Source organism: Sus scrofa, chromosome 17, assembly GCF_000003025.6.
Source record: "Sus scrofa isolate TJ Tabasco breed Duroc chromosome 17, Sscrofa11.1, whole genome shotgun sequence".
NCBI lineage: Eukaryota > Metazoa > Chordata > Mammalia > Artiodactyla > Suidae > Sus > Sus scrofa.
In genome coordinates this window covers 33,896,664-33,908,355 of record NC_010459.5, presented here as the reverse complement: position 1 = coordinate 33,908,355, position 11,692 = coordinate 33,896,664, and the positions used below count along the sequence as shown (strand labels likewise).

At 46.6% G+C, this 11,692-nt stretch overlaps 1 long non-coding RNA gene across 1 annotated transcript; it reads left to right on the top strand.

The window, feature by feature from the left end:
- Nucleotides 1,031–11,096, top strand: LOC102164024. Its single transcript, XR_001302075.2, has 3 exons — nt 1,031–1,324; nt 5,091–5,412; nt 10,003–11,096. It is a non-coding gene; the product is annotated as an uncharacterized LOC102164024 (long non-coding RNA).

Genomic DNA, 11,692 nt, shown 5'->3' with positions numbered 1-11,692 from the left:
CACAAGAGAACTCTAAACATTTCTAAGATTTTTTTAAACAGCTGGGAGAGTTCCTTTCCAAGTTGATTTTGATTCTATGTTCATATATAGCATAGTTATTAATTTTTCCACAAAATATGATTTATTTTCTCATGAGAATTAACTCCTTTTAAGCCTAGTTATTAATTAATAAAAATGCTCAGTGTTCAAATCTTTTAAAATCACCCTTTAGCAACCAGAAGAACTCAAAAGAGAAATAGTGAGTGATCCTAAGACGTGGGACTGGGAGAAAGGGCAGGAGATTTCACTTTTTTAAAAATTTATTTTATTGAAGTGTAGCTGATTTACAATGTTGTGTTAATTTCTGCTGTACAGCAAAGTGATGTAGTTATACATATATATTTATTCTTTTTCATACTTTTTCCATTATGAATTTTCACAGGACTTTTAAAAAGATTTATTTTTTCTATTATAGTTGATTTACAATGTTCTGTCAATTTCTGCTGTACAGCAAAGTGACCCAGTCATACACACACACACACCCATATGCATTCTTTTTCTCCCATTATCTTCCATCATGTTCCATCACAAGTGACTAGATATAGTTCCCTGTGCTATATGGCAGCATCTCATTGCTTATCCACTCCAAATGTCGCTTTTCATTTAATATCATTCTGAACAGATTGACTTTGTTTCTACTCTGTGTGTTTATTATTTTTTACAGTTTATAAAGGAGACAGGGAGTAATTTGAGTCTCAGGGTGTAAGCATCCCTGATGGCAGGGGAAGTGATTCCTTCCTTGTAGCTCCAAACTCTGAAAAAATAGGGCTTAGATTTCTTTGGGTTTATCCTGTTTGTGTTTTATTTCTTTAAATATTTTTTTCTGTATCACTCTATTTCTTCTGTTCTTCTCAGATTTTTTTTTTCTTTTTTTTGGCCACCGCATGGCATATGGAGTTCCCCAGCCAGGGATCAGATCCCTGGCCACGTACACCACAGCTGGAACAACGCTGGATCCTTTAACTCACTGTGCTGGGCCAGAGATCGAACCTGTGACTTGGCACTGCAGAGACACCACGAATCTCATTGCGCCACTTCAGGAACTCCTTCCTCTCAGATTCTAATGACACAATCATTAGCTCTTTTGGACTTGTCCCCTCAGGGCCCTAAAACTCTGTTCCCGTTACCAGTCTTTTTTCTCTCTGATGTACAGCTTGGATAATTTTTATTTTTCTATCTTCAAGATCACTGACTTGTTTATCTGCCATCTCCATTCTGCTACGTGTCCATGCAAGGAGTTTTAAAATCTTTGGTTATTTTGTCTACGGCCATACCACCCTGAATGGTAATAATCTTCAGTTATTTTTACTCGTCGGTTCTAAGATTTCCACTGTGTTCTTTGTAGGTTCTATTTATTTGTTTAAACTTTCTATCTTTCCACTTGTTTCTAGATTGTTTGCCTGTACTTGCTGGAGCATTTTTAGAGTAGCCGCTTTAAAGATTTGTCAGATAATTCCAACAGCTGTGTTGTCTCAGCATTGGCATCTGTTGATTGTCTTTTTCCATATGAGCTGAGAATTCCATGTTTCTTCATATGTCAAGTAATTTGGAATAGATCCTGGACATTTTGAATACCATGTTATAATACTGAAGAGTCTTTTTAAGATCCTACGAAGAATGTTGACACTTTTGTTTTAGCAGACAGCTGACCAGATTGGGCTTAGGCTGTGAGTTTCAATGAACCTTCTGTGGCTTTAATGTTATGTCTATTTTCAAAGACTTTCCCATGTCCTTTGGATCTGTCCTGGGTGGTGCACCAGTCAGTGGTCTGTCTGGAACCTGGGCAGTGGTCTATCCTGTAATAAATTCTCGAAGTCTGTGTGAACTGTTTAGTGCTTAACTCACTCATGCATCCAGCGGGAGGAGCCCAGAAGTTCGTAACAACTCTATTAGGTTGCTTCCTGAGCTCTTCCCTCTCGGTAATTGCCTCAATAAATGTTTGGTTCACTGGGGCTTCCCTTTTTGGTCCTCTAACCAGAAATCTGGGACCTTGCTTACCCTGTTCTGGCAATCATTTCCCATGACAGCACCTGTATTCTGGACCAAGCAGTGAATAAACAGAGAGAAAGAAAAGGCAATGGGAGTTTGCCCTACCCTCATCGCTCCTCTGACTGGAGAAGGTGCCCATCTTTCAGAGTTTGGGGCTCCTGCAGGTACAGGCTTTTGCTACCAAGAAATCCTAGCATTTCTTGGAGGTGCAAATGAACAGAAAAAAAGAAAGGAAAAGCTGGGAGATTGCCCCTAATTAGGAGCATTAGGAGACCTTTTCCTGCTCCTCAAACAGAACTAGAGGGCTTCTTCTAGACCTTTCTCTGTCTGCCCTGATATATACTTCCAGTCTTTAAGCTGCACTGAGTCCAGGCTGGGAAGTACTGGAGGAAAAAAATGATTTTCAGAGTTCCTGTCTTGTGGCTCAGCAGTAACAAACTGGACTAGTATCCATGAGGACGCAGGTTTGATCCCTGGCCTCACTCAGTGGATTAAGGATCCAGTGTTGCCATGAGCTGTGGTGTAGGTCACAGATGTGGCTTGGATCCTGTGTTGCTGTGGCTGTGGTGTAGACAGGCAGCTGCAGCTCCAGTTTGTCCCCTAGCCTGGGAACTTCCATATACATGGGTACAGCCCTAAAAAGACGAAAAAAAATTTGTTCACGGCTGGCTTGGCAGTACTCCAAATTCTGGTCCTGCTTCTCAGTCTATCTGCTATTACTTATTTTTCACAGTTCTTCAATAGCTATTTGCTGTGTTTTGTTTAGGTTTTATAGTTGCATTCAGTGGGAGAAACAAAGTGCCGTGTGTTTACTCCATCTTACCTGAGCCAGGTTTCATGGGATCAATCAATCCCATTTGATTTTTAAAAGATCTCTTTCCAGAGACGGAGGGGGGGAATGATAAAGCAAGTGTAGAGGGTTAACAATTGGGGAATTTGAACAAGGGCTATAAAGGGGAAGCCTTCACCAAGTTTGAAATTCTTCTCAAAGCAGTCGTTCAACTCTGAACAAATGTGGCTGGTATGGAAAGTCTTCATAAAAAAGACAATTAAAAACGGCAACAAAACTGTTTTATGTAAAACAGTTTCTCTGTGGGGGTAAATATTGAGACAACTCAGGACTTCCTGCTGTGGCACTGTGGTTTAAGAATCTGGCTGCAGCAGCTCAGGTTGCCGTGGAGGTGCAGGTTTGATCCTTGGCCCGGCACAGTGGGTTAAAGGATCCAGCATTGCTGCAGTTCTGGTGTAGGTTGCAGCTGTGTCTCGGATTCAGTCCCTGGCCTTGGAACTTCCATATATTGTGAGTGTGGCCATAAATCGATATCTACATCTATCTATCTAGCTATCTATCGACACCTTCTCAAAGCTATTTATTTCTGCCTCCCTATCCAGCTTCCCAAGATGATGACTGGCAAGATAAAGGCTTAAGATCCCCTTGGAATTAGGGCAGGAGATGCTGCTATGGGTGTTCACATGTAGGATCCATGAAGAGGTGGCCAGTGTGATATTCCTCTGGGCATCTTTGACTAAAGATGTTTCTGGTTGTCTATTGCCCCAAATGTAGCACCTTAAAAAAAAAAAAAAACCCAATGATTATTATTTTTTTTTTTTTGTCTTTTGTCTTTTTGTTGTTGTTGTTGTTATTATTGTTGCTATTTCTTGGGCCGCTCCCTCGGCATATGGAGGTTCCCAGGCTAGGGGTTGAATCGGAGCTGTAGCCACCGGCCTACGCTAGAGCCACAGCAACGCGGGATCCGAGCCACGTCTGCAACCTACACCACAGCTCACGGCAATGCCGGATTGTTAACCCACTGAGCAAGGGCAGGGACCGAACCCGCAACCTCATGGTTCCTAGTCGGATTCGTTAACCACTGCGCCACGACGGGAACTCCCCAATGATTCTTTTGCTCTTAAATTTTCAATCTGGGCAGGGCTTGATGGGGAAAGCTAGTCTGTGTCATCCAGGGTAGCTTGAAGGCTGGGGGCTGAACTCATCTGAAGGGCACTCCCTCACGTCTGGTAGTCGATGTGAACTCTTGGTTGGGATCTCAGCTGGATCTATTGGTCAGTGTCTTAGCTTGAGCTTCAAGAGCAAAATGCCACAGACTGGGTGGCTTTAGAGGCAGACACTTGTTTCTTGTAGTTCTGAAGGCTGGGAAGTCTATAACCAAGGTGCCAGCAGATTCTGTCCTTGGTAAGGGCCCTCTTTCTGACTTGCAGACAGCGGCCTTCCCGCTGTATTGTCATGTGGTGGAGAGAGGAAGCTCTGGCATCTCTTCCTTTTTTAATCAGGGCATTAATCCTTTCATGGGGACTCCACTCTCATGACTTCATCTAAATCTAATTACCTCCCCAAGGACTCCCCCCACCCCCCCACCCCACCCCCACACCCCGCCTCCAGATACCATCAGCTCAGGGGTTAGGGCTTCAACTTATGAGGTCACAAATATTCAATCCATAACAGCCAGAATAGCTATGTGTAGACTTTCTCTATGGCTCCTTGGCTTCCTGACAGGATGGTGGCTGGGTTCCTAAAGGGAATGTCCCAAGAGAACTGGGTAGAAGCTCTGTCACATTTTATGACCTAATCTTGGAAGTCACATCCCCTGACTTACTCCAGAGTTAACCCCCTTCCCCAGATTAAAGGAAAGGGAACTCAGACCCCACTTCTCAATGGGAGGAGTGTCAAAGTCACCTCATTAAGAAGAACATGTTGGATGGTGATCTCGTTATGGCCATTTTGGATGTACAATCTGCTATATAAATCTCGATGATTATTAAAATACTGAAATACATACAAGACAGTTACTACACAGCAGCAGGTCTCCAACCTGACCGGTGTGTGGGGAACGTCAGGAAACACTATACGCCTCACTTAAGCTGTGGGGTTTTACTTCCTGGTGTGATTCTTCTCCAGTGCTGCTGATTTCCCCTTTATCCTAACTAACCCCACCTTCCTCAAGATTTGTGGTGACACCAGGACACAGATTTCTACCCACCTGCCTCCTCCTCTTAGTGACCCCCACCCTTCTCCCATAACGGAATTTTTTTTTCTCCTCTAGCAAAGCAACAGCTAGCTAGCCTTGCAAGAAAACAGTTTGACAATGCAAGTCAGTAGCCCTAAAAATGTGCTTCCCAGACTTCCGGTCAGCCAAGTTGACATAGATCCACTTCCCCCCGCTTCTCCCTGGAGAGCATGACTATAAAGTAAGGGGCAACCGAAGGGGTGCTCTGACAGATAAGACAAAGATCAACTGGTTTGGAAGCCCAAGACTGGAGAACAACCCAGCGGCAAGGCATCTCATGATCCCCCCACCCAACCAAAGGAGACAACCTGGACCTACTGTTTCCTGCCCCGCAACCTGACAACAGAAGGCAGCCCAGGTAAGCAAGGGTACGGGAGCCCCTCTGCCAACATCAGGTGAGCCCAACACCGCTGGCCAGGGGGATTGATGGGGAGCCCCACTGACAATAAACACACAGGGGAAGCACCCTCTTTCCCCACAAGGGGCACACAGGGTGAGCAGGTGGAATATGCCAGAGGGATCCTGCCACAACACGCAACCACAGCAGGTCTGACACTTCCCTCCCCATCCAGAGACTCATGGCATCCAGGCCCAGGGAGACTCCTTGCACCCTCTTGGCCACCTGAGCAGAGGCCAGTGGGAGACCCAGGAACCCCAGAAAAACCAAGCAGAATAAAAGAATACCACCAAAGACTCTGAAAATGAAACTGCCAGTGGAACCCCGGCTCACAAAAGTAGTCCAGCACCTCTCTGTTAAGCCTAAAGAGGGTGAGTGCCTGCTAAAATAAAGGCTTTAGCTAGGACCCAGAGTTTCTGAACTGAACATAAGAACTGACTCCAGGGAGTTCCTGTCGTGACTCAGTGGTTAAAGAATCTGACTAGGAACCATGAGGTTGTGGGTTTGATCCCTGGCCTCACTCAGTGGGTTAAGGATCTGGCGTTGCCATGAGCTGTGATGTAGGTCGCAGAAGCAGCTCAGATCCCGTGTTGCTGTGGCTGTGGCATAGGCAGGCAGCTACAGTTCTGATCAGACCCCTAGCCTGGGAACGTCCATAAGTCATGGGTGCGGCCCTAAAAAAAAAAAAAAAGTATATATATATAGGTGTTATGTATATTACTGGTTAGTAGGCATGCATGTATTTCTTTGCTCTGTTAGCTGAGATGGCCTGAAAGAAAAGTACCCAAAGAGCAAAGAGCACACCTGGTACCTGGATCTTGGTGGCTAACACCATTCTCCAATGGAAGAAATCAGGGCTCTTTGGATAAATAACCGATTCTCAAACAAGGGTAGGAAATGCCCGGAACATCTTGTAGTGCTAGAAAGATACCACCTCCGAGTATCTGAACAAAGGAGGCTGGGAAAGAGCAGGTGTGTGAAGCCCCAAGGGGCCAGTGGGCCCTTATGTGGAGGCTCCCGGGAGGGCAAGGCCCAGTGTGACAGCCACTGGACTTGGCAGTCGAGGTGTCAATGAATTTGCCAGAGCAGAGAGGTGGGAGAAAGCTCTTATCACACCTGAGCTGCTGCTCCATCTGTTCCAGGGCAAAGCGGCTCTAGCCAAGCTGGCTCCGCTCTGCCACCCTGCTGGGGGCCCAACCAAGTTCAAGGGTGGATTAAGCCTCACTTAATACTCTGGTGACACTTCATCTCTGTCTGGATGTCACCTCATGCTCCTTGTCCCCAGGGCAGACTCACCAGCTGGCCGAGAGGGAATTGGGGGCACCCAGCCATCGCGTACACACACCCTCCTCTGGGCAACAAGAACAGAAGCACGCTTGAGCCCAGGTTCTCAGCCCCACCTCAGCACCTCTGTTGGACATGACTCTCGCCCGGAGGGGCTTCTCTCCCCATCTCCCCCCTCTTTAAATCCCACCGTCTCTCTGAGCCCTGGCTCCGGGCCTGCTTTCCTTCTAATGCCTTCTCTGCCCCGTTGATCTCTCTGTCTGCTCTGGAAACATCTGTGCCACAGGGTCACCTTCCTGACTTCCTAACTCATCTACCACCTCCTGGAGGAAGAAAACAGTGACTACTGCTTCCGGCTCCCTACAGAGCCTAATAACAGTAACAGCAACTACAATAATACTTGATAACAATTTTAAAAATTATTTTATTTTTCCTTTTTAAGACCACGCTTGTGGTATATGGAAGTTCTTGGGCTAGGGGTCGAATCAGAGCCGCATCTATGACCTACTCGGCAACTCGTGACGATATCAGATCCTGAACCCACTGAGTGACGCTGTGGATCAAACCCACATCTTCATGGACACTATGTCAGGTTCTCAGCCCGCTGAGTCACAATGGGAACTCCAATACTTGCTAATAATTCTTGAACAGTTGCTATTACATTAACTCATGTCGTCCCTGTAACAGCCCTCAAAGGTGGGCACTATGATTAGCCCCCTTTTACAGATGAGACGACTGAGATGCAGAAAAATTAAGCAGCTGCCCAAGCCGTAGAGCTCATACATGGAGCCAAGAAATAGGCCAGCTGTTAAGAGTCAATGAAAAAAATGTGTACGATGCACTTAGAATCGTGTCTGGGGTGTAGAAAGTGCTTAGCCATTCAGAAAGCATCTATTGAGCACCTACCATGTGCTGGGCTCCGTGCTGGGTGCTGCGGATTTGGTGGTGAGCAAAGCAGAGTCCCTGCTCTCCTAGTGCTCAGAAGGTGTCCCTGCCTCAGCCTTCCCACTGCTGTTCCCCAGACCTGGAACATTCTTCCCCCAGGTACCTCTGTGACTCACTGCCTTGCCTCTTTCAGACCTTTGCTCAAATGGCACCTTATCAGTGAGGCTTCCCCTTGAACTCACCATTTAAAATTGCAGCTCTCCCCCTCTCTCCCCACTTCCCCACAGCAGCGCTGCAAGGCTCCTTCGTGCTCTGCATACTACTCACCTGATGTAAAGTCTGCAGGCACTCTGTGTGGGAGGAGCCTGTGTCTGTCTCTGCCCTGCTGCAGCCCCAGGGCTCAGAACAGTGCCTGGCACATAGCAGGGCCTCAGTAAACTTGTGCTGAATGGGTGATTGAAAATGGCAGCTGGGGAAAACTGGTTTTTTGTTTTGTTGTTTTTTTGTTTGTTTGTTTTTTTGCTTTTTGGGGCTGCACCTACTGCATATGGATGTTCCCAGGCTAGGGGTTGAATCCAAGCTGTAGCTGCTGCCGCCCACCTACGCCACAGCCACAGCAATGTTAGATCTGAGCCTCAGTCTGTGACGTACACCACAGCTCACAGCAATGCTGGATCCTTAACCCACTGAGTGAGGCCAGGGATTGAACCCGAAACCTCATGGTTCCTAGGCGGATTTGTTTCCGCCGCGTCACAAAGGGAACTCCTGGGAGAATTGTTATGAAGCAAAACAAAACTGGTCCAAGGGGGTGGGGGTCAGAGGAGGCCTCTTCCAGGAGGTGGCGTTTGGTCAGAGACCCGAATACAGAATGTCTGTGTGTGTGTGCACATGTGTGTAAACAGGTCAAGTAAAGATCTGGGAGGATTGTGTTCCAGGCAAAGAGAAAAACCTGTGCAAGGGCACAAGTGGCGGGGGGGGGAAGCGTGTTGGGTTCCACTGAGAAACAGCAGGGAGGCCCAGTATGGGGAGCGGCTGGCTGGGGCGGGGGGCACGACACTCAGTCCACACCTCGTGCCCCAATTTTTTCACGTGTAAAACAGGAAACAATGGCATGTCCTTCATAAGGGTGTCGTGAAAATTAAACTTATAATTTCCACTTCAGCACGCAGAAGAGCTTTTGGCAGGAAGCAAGCCCTCAGGGAATACTAGCTAACATCATAGAAAAAAGTCAGGGAGGATCTACCTTAAACGATGAATTATCTGGTGATGGTGGGTTATGGAGGACAGTAAATTTGTGTTGTTTTATGTTTCAAATGATTAGGTGTAATAAGAAAAATAGCTATTAATGCATTTCCTTTAAAAAATTTCCTTGTGCAAGTTCCTGCTGTGGCTCAGTGGGCAAAGGATCAGACGTGGTCTCTGTGAGGACGCAGGTTCAATCCCTGGCCTCGCTCCTTGGGTTAAGGATCCAGTGTTGCTGTGAGCTGTGGTGTAGGTGGCAGACACGTCTCAGATCTGGTGTTGCTGTGGCTGTGGCTGTGGCTGTGGTGCAGGCTGGCAGCTGCAGCTCTGATTTGACCCTGGCCTGGGAACTTCCATATGTTGCAGGTGTGGCTGTAAAAAAAAAAAAAAAAATCCCTGTGAACTGTGGGCATTATCAACTATCTTGAGTTTGGACGAAATAGAGGTGACGGTCGTGGAGGTGGAGGGGGAGGAGGGGGAGGTGGAGGAAGGAGGGGAGGAGGAGGCCGTGGGGCTGGAGCCGGTGCTGGTGATGGTGGAGGGATGATGGTGGGGGCGGTGACAGTTAAAGATGATGGTGGAGGTGGTGGAGGTGGAAGAGGGAGAGGCACAGGTAATCGTGGGCATGGCGGTAAAGGCGATGGTGGACGTGGGCTGCCAGAGGAGGACGCAGTGCAGGCACCTGTGCATGTGGTTCAGAGCCTTTCATTTTGTGACCATGGGGAAATAGATAGGTCGTGGTGGGATCCTCTGACTTCTTTAGGGAGGGGGCACATTTGAATTTCTGTAGTGAGACTATATGAGCTTCTTTGTGAAACATCAGTTTCCTGTGTCCACCCCTTTGACAGTGATACCAATGGGTCCCAGTGGCCCACACTGCCCACCTGGCATTGGCCAGCTGGGTTACTATAACTCAGCCCTTGACCTAACTTCTCCTCAAGTCAAGGGCTCTGGCCCTGACATCTACTCCCCCTTCTCTCATTCATTGTTCTTCCGGGCGCCCAGCTCTAGGACCACTGAGAAAGGCAGGCTCTCCCCCATTCTACCCCCAACCGGCTAGACCAGCCAGGTTCCATAAAGCCATCAGGGCTCCAGGACAGTGCTCAGAGGGACAAGGCTGTGTTTTTCTTGACTTCACAGGTTCCCAGGGAGTAGGATTCCTCCTGGATGGAGCACCAGACTGGACTTTGAGAAATGAAAGATCCTGGTCTTTCCTCTGAAGCCACCACTTCTCTGAATGGTGTCCTCCTGCAAGTCCCACAGACACAGCGAAAGCTGAGCCCCTCCTACTCCCACAGGCCTGTGTCTCCCACCTTCCTCTGCATCTCTCTGGATGGCACCACCGCATGTGGCAGGACAGAAGCTGGGCACCCTTCTGGCTTCTCATGCCCCTGCCTCACCAATCGAGAAAATCCTGCCCCTCCTCCTCACCCCCCAAATCACCCATTTCCACCCCACCACCAGCATCCCAGGCATCGCTCTTCATCTTCTACCCTGACAACTGCAAATGCCTCCAGGCTTCTCTTTCATTCTTAAGCCTCTTATTCATGTATAACGTATATGTAGATAATGGCAAAATCAAAGTGTGCATCTTGATGAATTTTTACAAACACACTTGAGAAATCATCACCCAGTCAAGAAAGAGCATATGATTGGCCCCTAAGAAGTTCTCTTGGGCCCCTCCAGTGGCTCCTTTTCTTTTTCCCAAGGGTACTCTCTGTGCCGATTTCCGACACAACCAATTAATTTTATATAAATGGAAACGTGGTATTTGCTCTTTTGTGTCTGGATTATTTTGTTAACTTTATGTTTGTGAAATTCAGCAGTATGTTTGTGTGTAGTGGTCACTGGTTTATTTACAATGCTCAGAGTATTCCACTGTACAAACATACCACATTTATTTACTAATGGGAGCTTAGTCTCTTTCTGTAAAAAAAAAATAATGTACAGAAACCTCAATTAAATAGAGATGGGTACCAGTAGGGGGAGCTCTCACACCAGTGATGATAGAGCACAACAGGAAGAGAGACATCTCTTCTCTCCCGGCAAGGACTCAGCCAATGAAAACCACGGATCCTTTGTTTACTATAGCCCTCCTCACTTCCTTTTCTCCTCTATAAAAGCATTCTTATTTCCTTCCTGTAGGTGGACTTGTACATGGCTCACCATGGTTACAGACCCTGAATTGCAATTCTCTGCTGATCCTGAATAAACCTTTCTTTGCTGGAGAAGAATCTGGCTTTCTATTTGTCATCATTTCCATTTTGGAGCTGTTGAAATGCTTTTTGTAGGTATAGGTGCTCACTTCTCTTACACCCAGGAGAATTTTTTCCCAAGGTGATTCTAACAATTTACACTCCCACCCACAGTGTATATGTTACCAATCTATTTCCTTCCCCCAGCCAGCATGATCTTTAATAGGCATTAAAAGTGTATAGTTCAAAATTCTAAAGTTAAAAAAAAAATGTAGCATAAGTCCTCTCACTCTGTTCCTCAGTCACCCAGTTGCCTCCTCTTGCCAAAGCCACAATTATCATTTGGTTTGTCTGTCCAGAGTGTGTGTGGGGTCTATATAGATACAAGCAAACACATATATTGATTTTAATATGTATGGATGCGAAGGAAACCAGAATATGTCATCCTAAAATTATGCCTCTTTGACATAAAAATTATTTAAAACCGAGGATGATTAAGAAGCAGCAAACCCAGAAAATTTTTGCAGATACAAATTCTCCTTTTACTGGAGATGGACTTTTCAGCCTAGAGATAACAACAGAGGAATCTGCAAACAAACCTTATTCCACTTGTTCCCTCTCATATACTTACCTTC